A 13,370-nucleotide genomic window follows, 5' to 3' on the forward strand; every position below is an offset into this window, starting at 1 on the left:
CTTTCTTTTCTCCTTTAGGTCATTTTTCTGGATTTTTCGGTCATTTTATAGGTCATTTTTCTGGATTTTTTCGGTCATTTTATAGGTCATTTTTTCAATATTTTCAGGTCATCAAAATCGGCCCCTGCATATTACATTTTTGGGTCATATTTTAGATCATTTTTCTGGATTCTTTCTGTCATTTTATAGGTCATTTTTTTAAATATTTTCAGGTCATCAAAATCCGGGCCCTGCTTATAACATTTCATTTTCTCTTCCTCCTCCCCTGTTCTTAAAGTTTCCCTTTTTCTTTCCGTTTATTCCCCCCTACCCACTTCACTATATTCGTTCCTCTTGTCCATTGTCACCCCTTTCCCTTCAGATTTTCGCTTCTTCCCTTCTTGTTCTGAGCCTCACACTTGTGTATGCAGGTTCGAAATGGAGTAGATCCGCTTTCATATTGTCCATCTACGCCTAGGTCTCCCAAGTGGTTTATTCCCTTTAGTCAGGCCTTCATGAAAAATGTAGAGGGTAAGGGGAAATTAAACACACTGCCATGAAGACCTGCTGGGCAGTGGAAGTATAGCTGTTCCATTCTAACACCCTCACCCCTGTCCACAGTTGCGTTCGGAGCGCGCTCTTGTGAAGCTTGGAACAGAACTCCGCCAATACTGAATGAACCGCCGGCAGCCGTGACCAGGAAGTGGGGTCGCAATTCCGTGTTCACCGTAGCGAATACCTGGCGCGAAGTAACATAGAACAGGGCGCTGAGGAGGGTGTTTGACACGAGTGTGGGGCTAATTGCATAACGGGAGGCTTCATAATTTGCACCCTTCACCGCATGCTGTCGGATGGTTAAGTCGAGGAGGATGAGAGTGGCGGGCATGTATATTCCTCATGGAGACGGGGGGAGATGAAAATGAATAAAAAAATATTAGGTGAAGGACCTGAAAGGGTTCATAATTTGTACTCTTCTCCAAGTATAATTAGAATGCTCAAGCTGAGGAGGATGAGATGGGCAGGGAATGTAGCACGAATGGGGGAAGAGGCATGCATATAGGGTATTGATGGGAAAGCCAGAAGGAAAGAGACCACTCGGAAGATCAAGGGTGGTGGACAATATTAAAACGGATCTTGGAGAGATAGGATAGGATGGTATGGATTGGATTGATCCGGCTGAGGATAGGGAGCAGTGGAGGGCTCTTGTGAGCACGGTAATGAACCTTCGGGTTCCATAAGATGATGGGAAGTTCTTGAGTAGCTGCAAAATTGGCGGACGGGCCTAACAATAAGGGTATTGTCAGTCGCCTTAATTTGAAGTTGAACTCTTTCGACTTTTGTATGGTATTGCTGGTTCAGGAACTGGGAAACGGCTCATAATGTGTTATTTGTTTCCAGATTCGTGGAGCCTGCCTGGGTAGGTGCGTATGCTGTGCGTATTGCCTACGTAAGCGTTCTGCGTGCACATGTTACTTCGCTTATTTAACGCTTGGGAGCCCATCGCCCTGTATGCCAAGAACACGACGTTTCGGAAACTTGGTCTGTTTCTGTCCTCAGGTGCGGGGTTGGCAGACACCTACTGTGTTTGTAGAGTCCGTTGGAAAGAGCTAACCGCAATCACTGGACCAGTGACTGAAGTCAGCTTGCACGAGTATGTAAATAGTTGTTAAAGATTACTAATTTATGTATATATTCTAAATTACAAGTGCTAATAAAATGGGTATAACTTTATTTTTACAAAAAATAATGTTCAAGTATACATTACAGTTTATGAACAATGTCCTAGGTTGAAGAAAGTCGTCTTCTGGGATCTGGCGCCGTGTATTCTTTGTTTCAGCCGACGTTTCGGAGGAACGTATCGCCTCCATTTTCAGGGCAGGCGAATTGCGTTGCGAATACAGAGAGCAGTAGCTGTAATGATTAGGAAGTGAAAAGCGCTACTTTATATAGGAAGTAGGCAGTAGGAAGTAACCACCCCACCTGCCCTACTGCCTATATAAAGTAGCGCTTTTCACTTCCTAATCATTACAGCTACTGCTCTCTGTATTCGCAACGCAATTCGCCTGCCCTGAAGATGGAGGTGATACGTTCCTCCGAAACGTCGGCTGAAACAAAGAATACACGGCGCTGGATCCCAGAAGACGACTTTCTTCATAGTCATCGCCGTGAAAACCTCAAAACTTACATAAATATCCTAGGTTGTCCGAACATCGATATAGCCGATATATCGACGCATGAATCTCGACGTGTAAACTTCGATAGATCGCCAGAATCGCTACCGGTACCCGCATTTTGGAAACTGAATGAAGCAGTGGATTTCTGAAGAAGGCATGAATCACGGTAATGAGTCAATATCTGCTTATTTGCTGTGCTTCCTTATAGGAGAGATTGTATGGCTTATTCCGAACTGTGTTGCTTTCTTATCAACACTGATAAGTCCCAAGGTTGACTCCCTTATCACCTGCCGAGTCACTTCCGTGCTACCGGCTCACGCCCTCCAAGTGACACACGACCCTTGGTTGCATTTTATTTGCTGCCATGTCAGCTGCAGAGATTATTTACTTACTAACTTTCTTTCGGCCGTTTTATTACCTTCCCTGTCTGTCTGGACAGTCTCGTATTTCCTTTGTGATGTTCGTACAAAGTATTCGCCCATTCGTAAATACTGTGTAAGGTAATGCCGCTTAGGGCTTGTATCACGGCAGAGGTACGTGTTATTCCGACTGAAGTTTTTATATTTTAGCCTAGTTTCCTCATTTGGGAGCCGGGGTAGCGCAGTCGACATAGGGACTGGCTACGGGCTGGACGGCAAAGGTAGGAGTTCGAGTCCCGGTAGGGGCAAGATTTTTGCCTTCTTCTTGTCGTCCAGACCGGTTCCGAGGCCCACCCAGCCTGCTATCTAGTGGGGGCTTTTCCCCCCGGGATGAAGCGGCCAGGGCGTGAAGCTGACCGCTTACCTCCAGCTAGTGCAAGATCAAGAAAACGTGGAACTATACATCCACTCCACCATACGCTTTCATGGCTTAGTGCTTAATTAGTTAAGCACAATGAGAACTTTATCTTTCACTTTGCTTATTTTGAAAGAAAAATAAAATCAGGCTTATGATATGGTCTTGCTGTCTGTATCCGTCTGTGTATCGCTTCCGAAATTTGTTAGGAGGCTAATGAGATCATCTTGATGTCTGTGTGTCTGCGTATCCCCCGCAACTGCTCATATTTCCGTGTAGTCCATCTCCTACAGAAGGAAAGTAGGTGATTAGTTCTTCCCAGAACTTCTTGTTTCGTCTGTCTCTCCACACAGAATTCCGGGGGTAGTGCCTCGAAATACTCGTGTAAGTCAGAGGCCATCTCCTATCAAATTTTTGCCTGCTCCTAATTCATGAGCACCCTCCCAATCAGTTTGATGCTATATAATAACTAGTTGAAACAGCATCGGTAAATAATCTTGATCCATCTGATAAGGTGCCGCGTGAAACTATGACGTAGCTGCTCTGCTGTACACCCGCTATGCGCCGTAAATTAATTCCGCTGGAAGAAAAGGAACTTGAAATTCTGTCTTCTCAGATAAAAAGTAGACACAGGACGTGTCCAGGCTGTGCCTGGAATACAAACAGCCGACCTGATGATGAGCGCTGCTCACTTGACTCATTGGTGGAGACTGCAGAGCTGTAGGCCCCATCTAGCGCACTTCAGGGTATCCGTTAAGCCATTGTTCCTGGGTCACTTCTTCATGGAACCAAGTGACTGTTATGACGCCCCCATAAATAAAGTCTCACATTTCATTCGAAGTGTAGGATTGATAAAGGGGAAGCACAGTAGATCATTGAAGGTCGCAGTGCACCCACCCTTACACACATACATACATAGGCCGTTTTTGAGTTCTGCTGAAAAGGCTCAGTCGGTATAGAGACTACACTACGTGCCGGCCGTCTGCGGCAGGGGCTCCTTCCCGCTGTCCAGACGGTCCAGACTGGCTCACTGTTCCGTCTGATGGGTACCGTGGGGGCGTGAAGCTTACCATTCACCTCATCTAATACCGATAATGCATGGATCTTTACTTCCGCTCCCCCATACGTCTGCTTAACGTCGCGTTCAATCACAGCGGCATTTTACAGCCTTGCGTACTTTGTATTACTCGCGTAAACTCATGTTCGGGATGTTATATCGATGTCTGCGTGTTTCATTTCCAGAGCCACAAAACCAGACAATGCTTGCGCACTTAACGATGCCCCCCAGTTGCTAGTGTTGAATAGAAGGATCGTTGTGAGTTTGTTGTGGTATTTTTACGAATCTGCCGATGACAGTGGCCGCGTTGTCTAAGGCATGAACTGTCTTCATTCGCTTGGACTCTGGGATCCGTTTATTCTGCGTTTCTGTAGGTACAGGCCTTGCGACGAGCTGATCTCTCGTCCAAGGAGTCCTACCGTCGGTAAATGATCAAAATGAAAAATAAATAACAACATCGAAGCCGTAAAGGTATAAGATGAACGCATTAAGTAAGTATTTTTTTATTGCTAGTGGGGTGGGACTAAGTCCCTTGCACTGCGGCCACTTGTGGCCTATCGTACCAGCCCCAGATGATAGGCGAGGGCGAGGGTGATTGTGAAGCAATTGGTGGAATGAAGATTGGCAGGGGAAACCGAAGTACTCGGAGAAAACCTGCCCCAGCGTCACTTTGTCCACCACAAATCCCACTTGACCAGACCCGGGATGGAACCCGGGCCACCGCGGTGGGAAGCCAGCGCCTAACCGCTGGAGGTATGGCGCGGCCCATTAAGTAAGTAAGTAAGTAAGTAAGTAAGTAAGTAAGTATGTGTATATTCTACGACTCGGCGGATCACACTGGCCGCGTAGTCTTAAGGCAAGAATTGGCGTCGCCTGCTGAAACGCTGGGATCGTGGGTTCGAATCGCGCGAGGTATGTATATCTGTGTGTGTGGTGTTCTATTGTTTATGTAGCGGCCTTGCGACGGGCAGAGGAGCAAAGTCTTGTCACTACCGGGACTCGAACTGCGGCCCCTCGGCCGTCCAGGGGCTGTTATACTGACTGAGCTATACCGACTCTGTACTGCTCGTAACTGACAACAGGAAATGAGAGACTGACTCGGAAAGCTCGGGAAAGCTCGGAAAGCCGGTAGATATGAGGAAACTGCTTGCGCCTCCACAGTGAAGCCTGTGTCCGTTGCGATTGCATTGTGCTGCACTCGTCGCTCTTTCCTTGCCTTTATTTGTTCATGATAGCAGAATTCTGCGGCGGAAATACACGTCTATGCCCGCATTTGAAACCTGTCTTTATTAGACTGCGCAATACAAACTTCTGAGATGTAACCACAATGAAAGGTTGTACAGCCGAATGTTGTTAGTACAAGAAACTGTCTCGTGTGCAGTGGGTCTGAGATAAGTTCCACGTAAACCGCTAAACCGAAATTTGGAGCAGGATACATTAAACTTGTTAAATGTTTTAAAGTAACGGAAGAAATATTAATTAAATTAATATAGTTATTGGTTAATTTCCATGTAGGTAAGTATGTATGCTTATTTACTTAGTTACTAATTTTAAAGGTATGCTGTAATGCATGCTACCATTTTCTCTTCTCGTCTGCCGTCTAAAACGTAAAAATTAGAATATACAGAACTATAATTTTGCCTGTGGTTCTGCATGGGTGTGAAACTTGGTCTCTGACATTAAGGTAGGAACATAGACTGAGGGTGTTTGAGAACAGGGTGTTGAGGAGAATATTTGGACCGAAGAGAGGTGAAGTGACAGGAGGCTGGAGAAAACTGCACAGTGAGGAGCTTAATAACTTTTACTCTTCTCCAAGTATAATTAGAATGATCAAGTCAAGGAGGATGAGATGTGCAGGACATGTAGCACGCATGGGGATTAAAATTAGTATATTATATTGGTGGGAAAGCTAGAAGGAAAGAGACCACGAGGAAGATCAAGACGTAGGTGGGTAAATAATATTAAAATGGATCTTAGATAGGATGGGGTATATGAATGAATGAATGAATGTATAAGGGATGGGCCTTCTTGGCCCTTGCACTGTGACCACAGTGATCTATTGTGCCTCCTCTTCTGATTATCCCCTCAACAATCCTGCACTTCGAATGAAGCGTAGGATTTTGTACGTAGGGACGTCGAAATAGACACTTGGTTCCATAAAATATTGACCCAAGTGACACAATCTTAAATAAGCTAAGGCCCCACATTCACACAGGATATGTGTGGCTGTTTCGTTTTCTTCTTGACCGTCTCACAACTTGGACTCTTACTTAGTCCCAATTTGAAGAGGTGTCCTTTGAGGTGACAGTACCCTGTTAGTAGTCCTACCACCCATCGTAGCTGGTTCCTGTTTAACTTCAACAGTTCCTTCGCTCTCTTAGTATAGGGTCCTGATACGAGTCCCTTTGCTTGCCTGAATCCAGTTAAGGATCCCCAGTATTTCTTGTGTTTCATGTTTGTCCAGTCCCTCATTGCCTTTCTGGAAACTCCTATAGAGATGCCACAGGCTGGTTCAGGTCCTGTGAACGGATGTGCAGCTCCAGTCTTGGCCATTTGGTCTGCTGCTTCATTTCCAGCAATACCCTCATGCCCCAGCACCCATATCAGTTGTACCCTGATATGTTTGGCCAGTTCCATGAGAGTTTGGTGGCAATCCCAGACCAATTTTGAATTGATCTGGTGTTTGTCAAGTGCTTTGAGTGCTGCTTGGCTGTCAGATAGAATGTAGATCTTCCTGTTTCTGTAGTTCCTATCTAGATTCTCCATAATACATACGTTAATGGCATATACTTCTGCCTGGAATACTGTCGTGTACTACCCAAGGCCTAGGATGCGGTGCATGGTCTGGTTTGATATGGCTCAGGATATGGACCAATGGAAGGCTCTTGTAACATGGTAATGGACATTCGGGTCTCCATAAAATTCTGGGAAGTTCTTGAGTAGCTGCACAACCGGCGGCTTCTCAAGAAAGGCTCATCTCCATGGAGTTAGCTGAGTACACGGTAGATAGTCAGTCTCATTCTAACTTTACTGTTCTTAAGGAAATTGTGTAGATATACTCTTGAATTCCCCGGGGACATGTTGGGGGGGCTGTTCTGAAGCGGGAGAACCGTAGCCCTCTCCCAGGGGGTATGTGAGATATGTTTCTTACGTTATCAAACATGAGTTAAATGCTTATAATCGGCCTCATGGCTTTTTTTTTGGTCAACTTTTTGTGTATATGGAATAAATAAAATTGGTTTAACCCTTTAAAGCACAATGGTTGATATACGTACCACTCGCAGTTATATACTAAAACTCTGCATTCTGCCAACACAACATGTATTTGTGTACCTTGTGATCCTCACAGTAACAGCATTAACCCGTTGATATCTCTAGCGGAGACGTAACGTGTTTCCCGTGAGGTACAAACTGAATTTATACTATATATATTATTTGCGAGAAAGTAATGTTTAAGGGGTTAATATTAAAATTGATTCACTTCTTGGCTTTAATGCGCACCATAAAACGTAGTTTGGGATAAAAATTAAGTCGCCAGTGAAAAGGGGTAGCTGAACTTGTAACCTGAGACCAAGGGCACATAGACTGAAACAAATTAGAAACTCTGCGTTAGGGAGGCAACTGTTCTACTGAACAGTTAGGGAGTCATTGTGATATCTGGGGTATCAGACCTTTGTTAGACTTCAGGAGGGCTGTGGCTTTATTGTGAGGGGAGAATTGTCTTCTCCCCCACATCCGGTTGGAAGCAGCAACTGTCTCACTAAGTAGGAAGTGGAGGATGCCCTTCCAGTGCGTCTGCAGGAGGCAGATTCTGCAACAGGAGTCGCACTGTGTGTGACAAGTGTCCGCATCGCAGTGGCCCCGCGCTCTAAGCCATGAACCGTCTTCGCCCGCTCAGACACTCGAATCGTGGGTTCGAATCCCACTTGAGGCATGGATGTCTGTGGGCGTTTATTTTGTTTGTGTTGTCCTGTGTGTGAGTAAAGGCCTTGCGATGGACTGATCCCCGTCTGAGGAATCCTACCAACTGTATAAAAGATAAAGAAACTAAAAATCTGCCATTGTCAATAAATAGATAGATAGGTATAACTATTTCTTCATTAATACCCTTCGCATTGAGCCCTTTTGCCCATAAAAACACAGCAGAAAGCAGCTCTTCTGTAGCCCACCCCTAAAACACGGCCGCCATTTTGACTACTAAACCAGCCTCTGAACATGAGCATGCGCGTCTGCTACCTAGACTGTCATGAAGCTGGTCTGTGCTGCTACCTAGTGATGGAGGCATATCGTTTAGTTAATTTAGCACAGGGAAAGCGTTACCTTCTTACATCATCAAATCTTCACGAACATTTTAAAATTGCTAAAATGAAGAATATTTGGTGTGAACTAGTCACCTTGTACACCCATTACGTAAATTTTTTCGTGAACCCAGCTGTACATTCCGGACACACTTGTCCAGCGCGCATGGAGCCCGCAGACAAATGTTACGAGGTCTTGACTTCGCTGCGGTTGAAGTCTGAAATCCGATCAGGGTCTGAGAGCAGCTTATGCGCCATTAACGGCTTTGCGATGTAGCTCTGCACTGGTGTTCCCTTTCTGGACTGATTTCGGTAAACGAAAAAAGCATTTAGGGCTGTACGGGCTGCAGTCTTGCGCTGGGCTGACAAGGCGTCGGAGTTGGAGTCCCGGCAAGATTTTTCTCTTCACAATATTCAGACCTGTTTGGAACACACCCAGTCTCCTATCCCGGGTACCGAGAGCTTTTTCTTCGGGAGTAAAGCGGCCGGGTCGTGAAGCTGACCACCCACCTCCAACTAGTGTCGAGGTCAAGAAAATGTGAATATATACATCGACTCCCCCATACGCCTTCAAGGCGTTGTTCTTAATTACTTGAGCACGGGGACAGCTTTACCTTTTACAGGCTACAGTGTAGGCCGTGTGGGTGTCGGGTTACACGACTCCGAAGCCAGTGCACATCTTCACAAGATATTTGTTTACAGTTAACTGACACAGCGTCCAGACCGGCTCTAGGGCGCACCGAGCCTCCTACCCAATACGTACCTGGGACTGTTTCGCTTGGGGTAAAGCGCGAGAGGGCATGGAACTGACCACTCACCTCCATCTAGTGCTGAGATCTAGAATGGCGGAGCTATACCTCCACTCCCCCATGTCTTCATGGTGTGGTGCTTAATTACGCACAGCGACAACTTCAGAGTTCAGTTTTAGCGTCATGTAAGGAAGATGTCGCCTTGGATTGGTACGAGGGAAAGTACAAATTTTATAGACGTATATAACAGAACGATTTATACCCGCTGAGTATTTTATAGCGGAACCCGGGGGGAAGATTTCAGCTCCCCGTTGCGCATTCAATCAATCCGTTTCGTGGGAAGAATGCACGAGAACTTTCGTAACTCGCCATTCTTATGGGTGCTGTAGTTTGGTTAGACCTGGTCTAGACAGTTTAGTAGACTGGCAATTGCTCAGAATTACATAATTGTGCATAATGACATAACCATCTTCACATTAACCTGCCTTCCCCTGTTCAAGTAGGGAGAACCTTGGCATTTTGTTTCGGATTAGGGTCGCCACTGTCTATGGCCGCCTCTTACTGTTACACGTTAACCTTTGCTCTTCTTCTTCTTCTTCTTCTTCTTCTGATGATGATGGTAAGGCAAACGTTTTCCAGATGCATTCTCTGCTGTTTTGGTTACCTTATTTACTGAATGTTCGTTTGTTGCGGATACTACAAAGTTAACCACAGCACCGATATCACACTTCAAGTTCCACCATGATTTTCTGTTGTATGTCTTTAATCCAGTTATTTAACGACGCTTTCGGTAACGAGACTACATAGCGTCGATGGATGGATGAATTAATGAACGTGGAGCAGTTGGTGTAATGAGAATTGGCGGGGGAAAGCGACGTGCAGTGCCATTTTGTTCACAGATACCGCGTGACCTGACCTGGAATGGAGAGCGACAGCTCTGCAAGTTGCCAGGGAACCAAAATGGTGCCGCCTCTGCTGGCTGCTACATAAGCCGTTGTGGTAAAACCGGAGCAGTGGCGTGGTTATCATTAACAGTAAAGATAGTGAAGGAATGCATGCCGTGGTGCGACAGATCACTATACATCTGCTTCTCGAACAAGGTCACATCTGTTCAGCAAGAGTCGATTGTAATCGACCAACTGCACACAGCAGCTGGCGCTAGATCATGTGAGCAGGAAATTCCCCGCCTTTTGTGCAACATAAAGCTTCATTACATTGTTTAATTTGTTACGCTGTGTAGTTCGGTAGGAGGCTACCAACTTTTCGGAGGAGTATATCGCCTCCATGTTCAGGTCCGAATACCAGTGCAAGCTGCAAAGCTTATTGCTGGTTTCATGCTTGGCTTACTCTTGGGGCGAGGGCACACCAAGGAAACTGGCAACCGCAATGCAACCTGAATTTCCTTCGTGTACGTTCGCCCTTAGGCCGTGAAGATGGAAGTCGATACGTTCCTCAGAAACGTCGGGGGAATTCTACCCAACTACACGGCGTTACAATCCAGAAGGCCGTTAACTCTTCGTTCAGTAGTATTCACAACCGAACCGGCTGGTCTGGCGGTGATGCTTTGGATTTGAATTTGGGTGGTTTGCTTCGAATCTCGGCCAGAACAACGGCTATCGTGGGGTTATACGAGGTTTTCTTTAGTCCCACCAGGTAAATGCAGGGACAGGTGTACCATGTTTAGGCTACCATAGTTTCCTTCCAGATCCTTATTTGGCTTACTCTTCTGCTTTGAAGATGGAGAATACGTAGAAGTCGGTACTCTATAGTCACTGCTGGGGGGGGGGGAACTTAAAATCCAGGAATTTTAACATTACCAGGAAAACAAGCAGAGATGCCCATAAATGCAGTCTTTACGGGAGGGCAGAGTTATGTATTTTAGGCAAAGGACACGCACTTCGCTGGAACACAAACACAAATAATCATACAGCCTGCAACGTTTTATTGCGAACGTATGTGAGAAGCTTTTAGTCGCATGTTCTGAACCCCCTGCAGCAAACGTTCGGCTTTTATTACAGTCATCTCTGGCCAGTGTTTACCATATGATGACACATGTTGTCAGTTTCCCAGGCAAAAACAGTTGACAGTCGCACTGCGCTTGCGCACAGCGGCAGTGCGTGTTGGCTCTGAAGTCAATTATCCAGTTGGCGAAACAGTTAAATTGAAGCGCAGGAAGTTGATGTCATTGTACAGTCGTGGGCTCCAAAGAATTAATACCCCCACCCCCGCCCGCTGGTTTGAATCCGGATTTGGTGGTGGTATCCATTTTGTTAGCCTACTCTCCTTATTAAAAAAAATGTAAAAGCAGGCTTATGAGATCGCCTTGCTGTCTGTATGACCATGTATTCCCCACCTATCAGCTTTCGAATGCGTGAACCAGTCTTTATGAAACTTGGTATATGTTTCATGGCACCTGAGCCCATCTTAACGGCGTACTTCATAAATCACTCCCATCAGTTTGACTGTATTTGTATTTCCCGTTTCGTTGCTAGGCAACGGCTAGGTAAACACGTTCTCGCGGCAAATAATACACGAAACAATAGAAATGTTTGACGCGGTTCATGTCATACCAAACGAAAGTAGGCGAGTAGTTCATCTTGTAACTTCTTGATTTGCAGAGAAATTGTGAAGTGAACGAATTATGGGAGGGTAATAGCCGCGTGTCTATCTGTGTACTCTGTTTCCCAACAAAATGAATGAATTTCGATGAAATTTGGAAGAGGGCGTGTAGATTGAAAGATGATTCGCGAATTTTATTTTAAGTCTCGTATGGCTTCAGTACAGTATTATACGCTACAATATATGAAACCACAGGATTGATTCCCTTAACATGTAACACTCTTGACTCAGATTCGGGAGGTCTCCAGTTCGAATCTCGACCGGTACACCGGCTATCCTGATCGGCGTATTTCGTGGTTGACCTTGAATCTGCCCAGAGAAATGGTGGGATCCGTTCACGACCACTTCATCCCAAACCATTTTCAGTTCGACATTTCATCTGTCATCCTACCATTCAACGCTGTGTTGTCTCGCTACTGGCAGCGCCGTACATAACTCCACAAAGAGGTATAAGGTAAAGCTGTCCCTGTGCTTAACTAATTAAGCACTGCGCCATGAAGACGTATGGAGAAGTGGTTGTATGGATCCATGTTTTCTTGACCTTGGCACTAGCTGGAGGTGAGTGGTCAGCTTCACACCTCGTCCGCTTTACCCTCGGTACCCTTGGATATGATGCTGGGTGGGGGGCCCCAGAGCCAGTCTGGACGACATGGAGAAGAGAAAATTCTCGACCCTACCGGGACTTGAACTCCGTCCATCCCGTAGCGACTGAGCTGAAGATATATAAATTTGCAGCACTTTTAATGCAGTGCGAGGTATTTAGTGACAAAAGTGGAATTTTTATGTGCTTCACACAAGGTGAGAGAGCCGGACGTGCCTCCTATTAAGCCGGGCGGGCTCATAACGCATGAATTTGCTTCGCTGTAGAAGACAAAGTAAAGTAAAGATATCCCTATAACAGGCCGTGGAGGCCCGTAGGGTTGTGAGACGTCGAGGTTCCCACATTTTCTAGACAGTCGGCTCACAGATGGCGGCAAGGTTGTCAGCCCTACGCGCTGGTCGCCCTTTACTCACAGGAATATTCCTGGTACTGATTTCTGTTAGATAGTGATTCGACCCCAGGGCCATAGTGCGGCTGGAAGGAATAGGTCAATTGAAAAAATCCACCTCAACGGGACTTGATCCCGCGACCTTCCGGTTTATAGTATAGTGCCTCAAGCAACTAAGCTACCGCGTGCAGACAAAATAAGCTGTATTTCTCGCTGGAGTGTATTATGCGATGTTGAATAGTTTTGTTAGTAGTAGACTCGATGCAGTACCGTGTAGTACAGTAGTCACTCTGCCGTTGATGGGCCCTGTCAGTGACAGATTTATATGTGCTATTATCATCAAGCAATTCCCAGCACCGCATTTGTACACGACGCTTGCTAATAGCATAGTCTGTATTTTTTTGTCGAGTCCTTGTAACCACTTGCATAAAACGAACGCATAATGGTGATAACTGTCAGCTCGTAATGTGTTTCAGCACTGAAACTATTTTGCGGTTTCCTGTACAGGGAAGTTCTTGAGCAATTTCGGTTCTTGTCCGTCAGACGTAAAACCTGAAGAGTATTTATCTGCTGGGCATTGACTGAGTGTAGTCCGGTAGTTCACTGTAGTTTCCAAAGAACGTCAGCGGAAATGTGTTTAGCGATCCATTGCCTAGCAATGAGTACACGTCACAGTATTGTAGCAAGGGAAACCAGTTAGGTCGGGCCTTACACGATCCCTGTCTACATTC

This window comes from Cryptotermes secundus, unplaced genomic scaffold, assembly GCF_002891405.2.
Source record: "Cryptotermes secundus unplaced genomic scaffold, Csec_1.0 scaffold14, whole genome shotgun sequence".
Lineage (NCBI taxonomy): Eukaryota > Metazoa > Arthropoda > Insecta > Blattodea > Kalotermitidae > Cryptotermes > Cryptotermes secundus.